Raw genomic sequence first — 12,401 nt, 5'->3', positions numbered from 1 at the left:
GCATGCCATCGATTCCAAGTGCGTGGATCGATGCTCATGATATCAATCACTGGATTGTCTGGTCCAGACTCGATTATTTACAGACCGCCGTCATATAGCTGGAATATTGCTGAGTGCGGCGTTAAACAACAAACCAACCAAACCAATCCATACCAAGATAAACCTGTTTCACAGATATAATATTGTCACCACTTATCATAAATATAGGATTTGTAGAAACGCTGTGCTAAGGGCTGTCAGGCAGAATATATTTGAAAGATTAATATTTCCCGAAAATGTTAGTGACAACCTTACAATTAATGGAGAAGCTATATCTGACGTACCGACAAATTGAAAGTATTGGTATTCGTATTTAGGCAGCCAAATCGTTGTAGATATAGATTTATATAAATTTGAAAAATATCAACGGTTTGATAATCGAAAACAAATACAGACAACTACAATTCAAAATTCTTCACAGTATATTTCCATGTAACATATATTTACAAAAAATTAGAATCAAGACCAGTAAAAAATGTAAATGATGTGGAGTGCCGAAACAATAAAACATTATTTGTTTTACTGTCAAACTGTCCTACGTACCATTTTGGGTCGGTTTCTTTTAAATGGATGGAAGTGAATATAATTTGATCATGTTATGATAGAGCGAATATCAGACAGCTATATGACGGCGATCTGTAAATAATCGAGACTGGACCAGACAATCCAGTGATTGATATCATGAGCATCGATCCACGCAGTTTGGCTGCGATGACATGCATCAACCAAGTCAGCGAGCCTGACCACCCGATCCCGTTACTCGTCTCTTTCGACAAGCATAGTCACCTTTTACAGCAAGCATGGGTTGCTGAAGACCTATTCTACCCCGGGTCTTCATTGGTCGCGAATATCAGGAGCTCTGCCCAAGTAATGTCTTCTAATGCACATACCAGGATCCGTTAGGCCAGCCAATCGTGGCACATAAAATTAAATTTAAAAAAAAGGTTTCTATGGTAGAGGATATTAAAAAATTTGACGTATCAATGACAGAAAGAATGGACATCCCTATTTTGTTCTAAACCATACGTCCCGGTGTTGTTTCAGATGGACGGTTGACTAGTCTCTGCATGTGTTTGTGACGGGTGCCCGCGATGGGGCAGGATACGCTCACCTTGTCGCGATCACCTGGTATCATCACTATTTGATAGTGATTCATGAACACATGCTTATGATGTAGTCGGAATCGTAAATCGACTCTGCATTTAGCAGAAATGTTTTATGATTATTGCAGCGTTTTGTCTATTATTTAAAGGGTCGTTTGTAACATGATGAGGAAAGGACTAGTTTCATCGCGATTAATATTTGTTTCCTTTCGCGATTAATACTTTTTGTTTTTTTGTCGGGTAATCGATCCGGATTTTATTACAGGTCTATTGATGTTCTTACACCGACGGAAGAAGTATCTTTCCTTGACTTAACATTGCCTTCGTGGTTACTAACGAGTTTAAATTAGTATTGTCTGTTCGGAAAAGGGGAGACAAAACTACTTGTAATCGGGTCACATATGAAATCAGCGTTTGGTCAGAAATACACAATGAATGAATGAATGAATGAATGAATGAATGAATGAATTTCCTACAGAAGTTACATCCGAAGATTTACAAAATCTCTGATATTCTCAGAGCAAATGCATTGTGCTAGTATTTATATAGATGGGTGCATTATTAACACATAAAATACATCTACATATATATTGGATGATGCTCTATCATAAAGCCTATTTAAACTGTGTTCAATCTTACTCTACTTATTTATTACTATATATATACACACACACACACACACACACACACACACACACACACACACACACAGGCATATATTTTCGTTATTTACTATGTACACAAGTGAGCACAATTAGGATACAACAGATTAATTTGAGGTTAATCTAATACGTTTCTGAAATTAAAGACATTCACAGAATATCAATGATATGTTTTCCCATGTAAACTGGTTCATCATTCCAGATTGTATGTTTACTGAGCCCCAGAATACTGCGAGCATATCATTTTCTTCCAGACGTTCAAGTTGAACATAACTTTCGATATCCAGTTTGTCAATGAGGGTGGAGAAGAATTCACTTCGATCATTTATAAATTATTCACAGTGTAGAAGTACATGTCTGTCATAATCATGGAATAATGGATGCAATACCTAAGATGAGGATAAATTAGTGCTAGTTTCCATAATACATGTAGTTTTAAGTTTAGAGTGATCTGACCTGTATCGGACCAGATCCTCTCTCAATGACAGTCTGAGTTTCCCCCCACCTTCTTCATATGAGGATATCGCATCACATACAATTCTTCTCCATTCTTTTTTACAAGGAAATATTCCATTACTGATCAAGTCCATAATGACTTTTTTAAGTATATATTTACAAGCAGTTAATATGATTGTGTCACATATACTAGTGCTAGTTTTGATATTATCAATATTGACTAAGGCTAAGTATGCACATATGATATGTTTCATAGGAGAGAAGCATGAGTTTGTACACAGTCTTCCGAGGAGTACTAGTCTGCATTTGTCTATGTATCCTGTCAGCGTCCACATTCCAAGATTTGCTATGGTTGAATCAGTTAATGATTTTTGGTCTAGACCTTGGATGAATCTGGCAAAGTGCCGTTGAACATTTTCTGTCTGAATCGTATCCTTACCACGTATGCCGCTAAACAGCTCACACGCATAGAAGCTGGTAGTGAGAACCATTCGGTGCCATATTTTAACACATACAATAGGTTGGAGATCATAGCTATTTAATCCTACAGATTTGAGAGAGTTTACTGTGCGCCTTGCGTTTTGGCAACATCGCGCTATCATATTTGTACATGTCAACTTAGTGTTTAGAATGTCTCCCCCACATGTTACACAATCTGATGTTTTAATAGGAACACTACCCAGTTGAAATTTGAAGGGATTATGTTGGGAATTCAATCTACTGAATATAACAGTTTGGCTTTTAGTGGCATTGTAAGTTAATCTCCAGTCATAAGCATACTGTGTAACAGTGTTAAGAGCAACTTGTAGACCTGCAGGTGTGGCGCTGACTAATGTAGTGTCATCAGCAAGCATAACAACTGGGACTTTTAATCCGTGTACAATAATACCACAATCTTTTCTTCTCAGTTCACAGATCAGGTCATTAATATAAACAAGAAAGGGCCACGAAGGAAGTACTCGTCCTTGCCCGACACCCTGCTCAACAGGAAAAGTATGTGATATTTCACCACAGTAGGTGACATATGAACTACTAGTGCTGTAACTTTGATAGAGAAGATGCCACATCTTCCCCTTGATGCCTAAATCATACAGTTTTACAAATAGACCAGCATGCCAAATACGATCAAAGGCCTTTTCATTGTCTAGGAAGGCTGCATAGACTGGTGATTTCCTGGATAAATAATAATTAACACATTCATGTAATGTAAAGACAGACATGATGGCGCCATGCTCTTTTCGAAATCCGAATTGTAGAGGGTCTGGAAAGGATGGACAATGTACCTTACACCATTCTTCCAATCGTTGTAAAATTACTTTTTCAAAGATTTCCCAGACATGATGTTAGTGTAATTCCCCTATAGTTTGGATCTGATTTATCCTTTTTACCCTTATAGATTGAGATTACCATCCCAAGTCTGTATTTGTTTGGGAGATATTCCGTTTTGAGAATTATGTTAAATAAAGTGGTAAGTTTGGCGTGAAGATTACTGCTTGCAAACAACAAGTTTTCATTGCACACGTTGTCTGGACCTGGACTTTTGTTCTTACACAGACTTAATTTGTAAGAAGATTTCTCTAGGATCTATACTTCTGTATAACTCTTCATCTATATCAGTTTGATCACCATCCATATTGTCCTTTATCTCCTTAAGCTTGTCGCATATGTGACATTTGAAATTATCATTAAAACTATGAGAGTAGAAAGGCTGGGATAGGTCAACGTAGTCATCTCCCCATAGTTTGCATATGCCAGAAGTAGATGATTCTGTTTGACCACCGTAACTGAGCTTCGTCGCCGATCGATTTTGCCGTTTTTGTTTCCTTAGTTTTATAAAAGTGTTAATGTCTGCTTCACGGGACTGTGCTAACTCATTATGCACCTTTTTACTATATCTCCTTTTGGCGATCCTATGTAAACGCCTAAACTCGCTTTTAGCAGTTTTATATTCAGCATATGTTGTAGAGTTACGTCCCCTAGGCTTACTATCAGCACACCAAAGGCTTCTGGCAGCTCTCATTTCATAGTGAATATTATGTAAGTCATTCCCCTTCCAGTAAGGTTTTAAGTGGGAACTGTAGACAGAGACGGGAATGGTACGTTTAGCAGATATTAACAAAGCATTAGTAATCACGGAGTTATACATTTCCACGCTCTCGGGTGATATATCACCTGGTGGAAATTTGATATCTTGTAAACATAGGTCTAGTTCGGATCGGTATTGGGCTATGTGCTTATTACCTGCTTTTGCCCACTTTGTGTATACAGTTTTCTTCCTATCTCCACTCGTACTACATTCCGTACGGAAGAGTGACACGTAGCAGGGCAAGTGATCTGATACATCCATCATACGTACATCCATCTAACACATCACGTCTAACAACTGGGGTTTTCAGGTGAGATGGTAGAAGTATGTAGTCAATAAGTGATCTATGTAAGTTGTTTAACTCCTACGAGTAAAGCCTGGTCCACGTGTACGTAGCTTGGACACTGCACTAAGCAGATACCGCTGGTTGATAGCGTCTAAAAGCAATTTGTCACGCGGCATTAGAATATCTTTGTTAATATCTGAATTTAGATCACCTAGAATGATACCATCGCCAATTTCACTAAAATGGTCGTAAGCATCCCTTAGTTCATTTAGGGCATCGACATAAACAGAGTGAAGTACACTGGTAGAAGGAAGGCGGCTTGTTAATACACAAATTGTGTCAACACGGGGAGATGTTATAGTTACCCAACAATCAATTGACTTTTGATATTAAGCTTTTGTATTTTCCATTTTGAGTGCTTGTTTGCAAGGATAGCAATCCCACCAGATCCTCGTATGTAGTTTATATTATTTTCACATTTACAATCAACTAGCTTAAATGATGACAATACATCAAAACTATCCTTATTGGTTTTGTAAAGCCAATGTTCTTGTATAGCTAATACAGCTATATCATTAGGGATTAATGCACAGATCTGGTCTGTGTTGTAAAGTAGCCCACGTACGTTCCAGGTAAGAAGGTTAATAGCCATTAGGAATAATGTACAAGTATGAATGATGACAATTAGTTGCATTGCACAGTTAGTTAACCATTTAGATCAATAACGAGGGTGACTACTGCCACCTGTTTCGCTGTTACCTGTGTCTCCATAACTTCTGTTCCATGGTATGAAGTCTCTACATGTAATGTCAGGAGGCCAGAATTTCTCATTGGACATGACAGTCTTATAGTCAGAAGAGTCAATATTTACTTGTATGATGAAGGTCTCCGATGTGTCGTAATGACGTCTCTGTTTCAATAGCTTAACATATGTTGCGCGCACATGGTGTTGCTGACAATAGTCGAAGATTAACTTCTTTGTCTCATCAAAAGTTTTATCTTGACGAATGTTGGAGAGAACGATCCGACTGGTTCGAACACGAAATACACCCTCTAGTGAAGAGTAGGATTTAGCCGGAGATCGTATATTCTGTGGTTTTTTCCTTCACAGTCTTCGTTGTGTTGCGTTGTGCATGTGTAGACTCTGCGTTGTGCACTGTGTTTCCAAAAGTAAATCCATAGTGGTTTTCGTAATATAAATTCATAAGATGTTCTCTTGACGATCTGGCTTGATGGTCTTGGTTGATGCTGTGATGTATTGCTGCTAAGGCTCCGATGCATATGGGTCCTATCTTGCCTAGTTGCATGAAAGGGGGTTCTGCCATCTGTACTTTCATTCCTAGTGTTTCTAGTCTGTGAGTGATGGCCACTGTCACTACCAGGAATCCTTGGAGGATCGTTTTCGGTAGCAGTGGAAGCAGAAATGCTCTCTGTCTGTAATGCCTGGGAGGGGTTTGGCTGGTCACATGGAGTTGTTCTTTGAGCACTTGGGGGCAAAGCGTCATGTGTAGAAGTATTTGCGTGGATTGTGTCAGATGTATGACACGTTGTAGTAGACTTTACAGCCTCAGCATAAGACGATTTCACTTTGCAGGATATGCCTTCCAGTTTATTCATTGTCGCCTTGAGCTTGGAATCTATTGAGTAGTTTAATCTCAGGAGTTCGTGTTCCAGTTCATTTACCCTGTCCTTGTACGTTTTGATATCCTGGTTTTGAAGCTTTAATTCAGATCGTGCCTCAGCTCGTCTGTTTTCTGATTCCATAAGTTTTTCTTTGAGAATGATAATTTCCGAGCCCTCAGCTTCAATTTCAGATGTTTGCTGCACCTTAACTTCCTGAAATTGTTTTTCCTGTAAGGAGATTCTATTTGACATATGGTCCGTGTTTTTAGATACACATTGCTTTAGCTGCATTATGTGATTGAGGATTAGAGATAAGGTAACTGAGTCGTTTGCACTTACAGCTTCTGTGTCATCCACTCTTGTTCTGAGTATTTCATTGCCCTGGCTACTGTTTTCATTACTGTCGTTAACTGTGTCATCCGCTAATACTATGGATATGGAGTTGTTACTTGACCATGTTCTAGCTCTGCTAAATACTTTGGATTGCAGAACATGTTCAGGCAGTCCTCCTTCAATGAAGTGAAAGAAGTAGTATACGTCCTGCGAGTACTTTTCGAGGATAGTCTTTCGGTTTGCATTATTTAATCTTCTCCGCACTAACTGACCAGCAGGGAAGGAATGAGAATTTGTCCTTTGCATAGCCGTATAGACTTTCCCGTACATGGTTAATCGCAATATCGTTCCTAGTGTAGATGGTTAAGAGCTCTTGTTGAAAACTGAGTTTGTCAAAGTGTCCCAGCTTTCTTTTTATTTCCAAGTATATATTTTCATCCAACTCGTCAGAGGGCTGGGTAGCGTGGACTTCGTCGCTTTCAGCCATTGTTTTACTCCAGAGGCCAAGCCAGCCATACAAAGAGCTGTGGTAAGGGCTCATCCATGACGAAAGACCCAGCTTGGGGGCTGATTGGACCCAGCTAAAATATTATTGTCAAATTTGTACAGTTTGAGTTAATATTTACCTTCAGAGAAGTAAATACCACATTTTGTGGACACAAATGTCATGCTTGCAGTGTCAGCAATCCCTTTGCAGAAAATCACAACTGTATAGTAAGTGTATCAGATGAAAACATTTTCCAGAGAGCTGTGAAACACGACTGACCACGACAGCTGTCAGATATACAGAATTTACTTTTTATGTACTAGCAGAGAAAATACAGAACCCATGCTGACAAGAAAGATCGTATTGTAAACGCAATGTATGTTGTTGAGACTAAAGTCTTGAATTGAAATTATGATAGGCAATATATAGTTTCTTCTGCTCTTCAGTGTAATTTTTGTAATGGCGATGAAATACAGCTCGTGAATATCGTTCTCTTTGTTTCATGATTTCAAAACAGATAACTTGTCAATTTTATTATATTCCTGCCATAAACTGATTATAATATTGTTTTCATGGGAGAAATATGAATTTTTGGTTCTTCGGAAACACCACCGATTTTCAGAATTGCCGCCAAAACATCCTAATCTTTTAAAAAAAATTGTTTGTTGTCATGACTCTCGTTAATGTTTGTAAAATAAACGGAATGAAATTGGTATTCGTTTAGTTAGTTACGTATTAAAAAAAACCATATGTTCCGTTTTTCGCAATATTTTAAGATTTGACCTTGTTCTGACCGTACCCTTTCAAAAATAGATATTTTGGCTCTGTAAATATCTTCTCTGAAATTGCCGGCTTGAGGGAATAAACTTTGGTTTGTATGTTTTTCGTTATGAAGACATCACATTTGTTCAAATTATGAGATTTGAATGTTATTTTTTTTGTCATCAATATTTATGCAGAAATCATTTTATCAGCAATGCGGAGAAAGACCTCGTAGCCGCTACGTATGACACGGTTGTTAAAGCGTTCGGTCGTCACGCCGAAGACCGGTTTCGATTCCCCACGTGCACGTGGGTACGTGTGAAGCCAATTTCCAGTGTCCCCCCGCCGTGATGTTGCTGGAAGATTGCCAAGAGCGGCGTAAAACCACACTCCCTCCCGTAATGATATCCAAACGACCGTTTTACGAAAGCCTCTTAACAACGTCGTAAAACCATACTCCTCCCGTAATGATATCCAAACGACCGTTTTACGAAAGCCTCTTAACAACGTTGTAAAGCCATTCTAAACTAGAATGTCGCGCGACCTAATGACATCGTTTTTTACACAACAAATGGACCCGGAAGTGCTAAATACCCCCGGCCTCCCGTTTGCCAATTGTCCATTAGCAATCAATGAAAATTTAAGGGCTGGCTTCCAGCTGTTCATAACCTCATTACTGTAAAGTGTTGGCTTCCATTGTCTTTTACTGATCACCTATCAGCGGCAATTATCTGTTGTCCTCCATTGTTAGTTTCCACCTTTTGTTATCTTATTATGCTCTCTACCTCATAGCATTCATTCACCTGATGAAGGTATAAGCATATACACCGAAATGTTGTTTCCTCATAATAAAGAATTGACATCCATAAACTCTCTTCCTTGTGTGTATCACTTCTAAATGCCATTGAAAGACTTGGAATATGCTTTCACGACAATGACTTTCTGAAAGAAACCTGATGCATTTGTTATTGTTTTCAAGGAACATTGATGAATCTACAGTGGTAAAGTTCCAAAAAGTTCTTCAGTATCAATATTTAATTCTAAGGCGATTAACGGGATCAGGTGATCAGGCTCGCTGACTTGGTTGATATATGTCATCGATCCCAATTGCGTTGATCCATGGTAATGATATCAATCACTGGATTGTCTGATCCAGACTCGATTATTTACAGACCGCCGCCATATAGCTAGAAAAGTGCTGCGTGTTGCGTTAAACAATAAACAAACCAACAACCAACCGATAATCGAGTGTGGACCAGACAATCCAGTGGTTGACATCATGAACTTCGATCCACGCAATTGGGATACGATGACATGCATCAACCACGTCAGCGAGCCTGACCACCTGATCCTGTTAATCGCCTTTTAGGGCAAGCATGGTGTGGCGTATTTATGATAAGCGCGCATAATTGTTATGTACGGCAACAAGGGAAGTAACTCTGTTCCTACAATGTGATTTGAGAAGTAAAATAATGCTACTCTGGATCAGCTGACGTGTTGTTGGTTAATTAAGTCTTCCTACAACAAACTAACGCCACAAAACACGTCACACATGGGCTGCTGAAGACCAATTCGAACCCGGATCTTCACGGGTGTCTTGATTATGTGAGTTATTAGATTCGTATTCTTGATTATGTACTAAGCAATTAGATTCAATCAGTTAATTTGGACCATCTGTAAACGGGTTTTGAGTAACAGTTTACCGATTATGCTATTGATAACGGTAAGCGAAAGCAATTACGTGTCACAACAGTGCGATGTCCATGCATATTACATACAGAATCAACACATCTGCCCTCATTACCACTCTCTTGTTAGACAGACAAAACATTGACGTGTTTATTCGTGGAAGCTTCTTTACCGTGTACGAATATTGTAAAATGGATTAGGAACAAGTGTGAACAAAGTTCATTGATTTTGGCATTGATCACTATTAAGCACACTTCATGAAAAGTGTCCACAATTTGAAATTTGACCTTTACCTTATTCTGTTTGGTTTAAAGGAGAAATATATATATATATATTTGACCTATTGTTGCGTTTGGCGAATTTTTTTATCAATAAATATAAAGTTTTGAAACCAACCCTAAATTGTTATCACTTTAAACACGAGAGGACCCGTGAAAATCCGGGGTAGAATAGCGGGATCGGGTGGTCAGGCTCGCTGACTTGGTTGATGCATGTCATCGATCCCAATTGCGTAGATCGATGCTTATGATATCAATCACTGGATTGTCTGATCCAGACTCGATTATTTACAGACCGCCGTCATATAGCTGGAATATTGCTGTGTGCGGCGTTAAACAATAAACCAACCAACCAACCAACCAACCAAACCAAACACGAGAGCCACAACAAGTATATCATTGACAGACCTATTCCTTATAGTAAAAAAGCCAACAAGCTAAGATCAATACCATTGGTTGGTTGGTTGGTTTGTTGTTTTACGCCGCACTCAGCAATATTCCAGCATATGACGGCGGTCTGTAAATAATCGAGTCTGGACCAGACAATCCAGTGATCAAAAACAATTTCTTTCAGACTACCAAACAATAGTTCTATCTTTACTGCTGAGGCCAAGGCTATTCAAACAGCCTTGGAATATATTAAGACACAAAATACATGTAAACAATTCATCATTTTCCATGATGCTTTGTCATGCCTACAGGCTCTAAAAACGTCCGCTCAAATCATCCACTCATTCTTGATATTTAAGAATTATACAATACTCTTGCCACTGGCAAATACGACATCGTGTCATGTTGGTATTGCTGGTAACACCCGAGCTGATGCTACAGCTAAAGCAGCTCTAGAAAAATCCGTCTCTTGCATTTCGCTTCCCTACAGTGATTTTAAACCTTACATCAAGGAATATGTGAGAGGTTTGATGCAGAAACGATGGGACACCAAAGTAGGTATAAATAAACTCCATGAATTTAAGCCCAAATTAGGCTACACCTACTTGGGTTGCCAATCCAGACATGACGAGGTTGTTATGCGAAGATGTCGCATTGGCCACAGTCGCTACACACATGAGTATATCTTGAAAGGTGAGGATCCTCCGTTTTGTGTCCCTTGTGATGAGAGAATCACAGTCAAGCATGTCCTGCTTGACAGTATAGACTTTTCTCTCACAAGGGATACCTATTATCATTCAACTTCTTTAAAGGATCTTTTTAACGATGTTAATGCTCGTTTAATTCTCGATATTTTTAAAGAAATAGAATTTTTTGATAAATTTTGAATTTTGAATGTTTTAAAATAGTGTGATGTTATTTACAAATGAAACTTTTGAAGGCTTGGTTGGTTGGTTGGTTTGCTGTTTAACGCCGCACTCAGCGATATTCCAGCTATATGACGGCGGTCTGTAAATAATCGAGTCTGGACCAGACTATCCAGTGATTAATGTCATGAGCATCGATCCACACAATTGGGATCGATGACATGCATCAACCAAGTCAGCAAGCCTGACCACCCGATCCCGTTAGTCGCCTTTTACGACAAGCAGAGTCACCTTTAACGGCAAGCATGGGTTGCTGAAGACCTATTCTACCCCGGAATCTTCACGGGTCTGATCACTGGACGAGAGTTAAAACGACTGTTCCAACTATGCTGCTAGTGGTCTATAGCCTGGTTTTAATTTATATGAACTAATCTACTAAAAATCCTTTGTTTTATTATTGCCTAGGTTTGTTTTATATCTAAACTGTGATATTTACCTTACTGTTTTACTGTCCTTAGACGACAGGTCTTTAAGTGTAGTAACTACCTTGTTCTCATCGCGAAATGGCTGCAATACTGCCGATACTGCGATGTAAAATTTTAACTCACTCACTCACTCGATTGACAACATGAGCATCGATCCATGCAATTGGGATCGATGACATGCATCAACCAAGTCAGCGAGCCTGACCACCCTATCCCGTTAGTCGCCTCTTACGACAAGCATAGTCACCTTTTACGACAAGCATGGGTTGCCGAAGACCTATTCTACCTCGGATCTTCACGGGTCTGATCACTGGACGAATGTTAAAACGACTGTTCCAACTATACGCTGTATTCAGTGGCCCCAAAATCTAAATTGTGAGGTCAGTTGTAAATTTTGCAACGCAATTTTGATAATTCTGCAAACTTGTGAGCTTAATTTTCGTGAATTTTGTATTTGTGCGCCTGCTTGACTTCTGGCAGGCAATTATGATGATAAACTTTTCCACTGCACTTGAAAAATGAAATATATATAGTCACACGTTTAAATCCCACATATCAAAGTTATGCACTATTTTGACGTATTCTGCAAAGTTTTACAAGAGTTCTGCACAAAATGTAATTTTCTGCAAGGTAGGTACATTTCTGTACAGAGTTGGCATTTGTGATATATTTTCCTTTACCCGTTAGCAATATATACACTCTTCAAAAGAAGAAACGCACAGGTAGATGTTTAGTATATTTATTGTACCAAATAAAGTCGATCGGCAGCGCTGAGTCTCGGCATTTTCGAGTGAGTGAGTGTAAGTATGGTTTTACGCCGCCTTTAGCTTTATGCCAGCAATATTACGGCGGGGGA

Source organism: Haliotis rufescens, unplaced genomic scaffold (assembly GCF_023055435.1).
Source record: "Haliotis rufescens isolate VD_foot unplaced genomic scaffold, xgHalRufe1.0.p SCAF_8, whole genome shotgun sequence".
Taxonomy (NCBI): domain Eukaryota; kingdom Metazoa; phylum Mollusca; class Gastropoda; order Lepetellida; family Haliotidae; genus Haliotis; species Haliotis rufescens.
The sequence above is the reverse complement of the archived record's forward strand: the minus strand, read 5'-3'. Positions refer to the sequence as shown.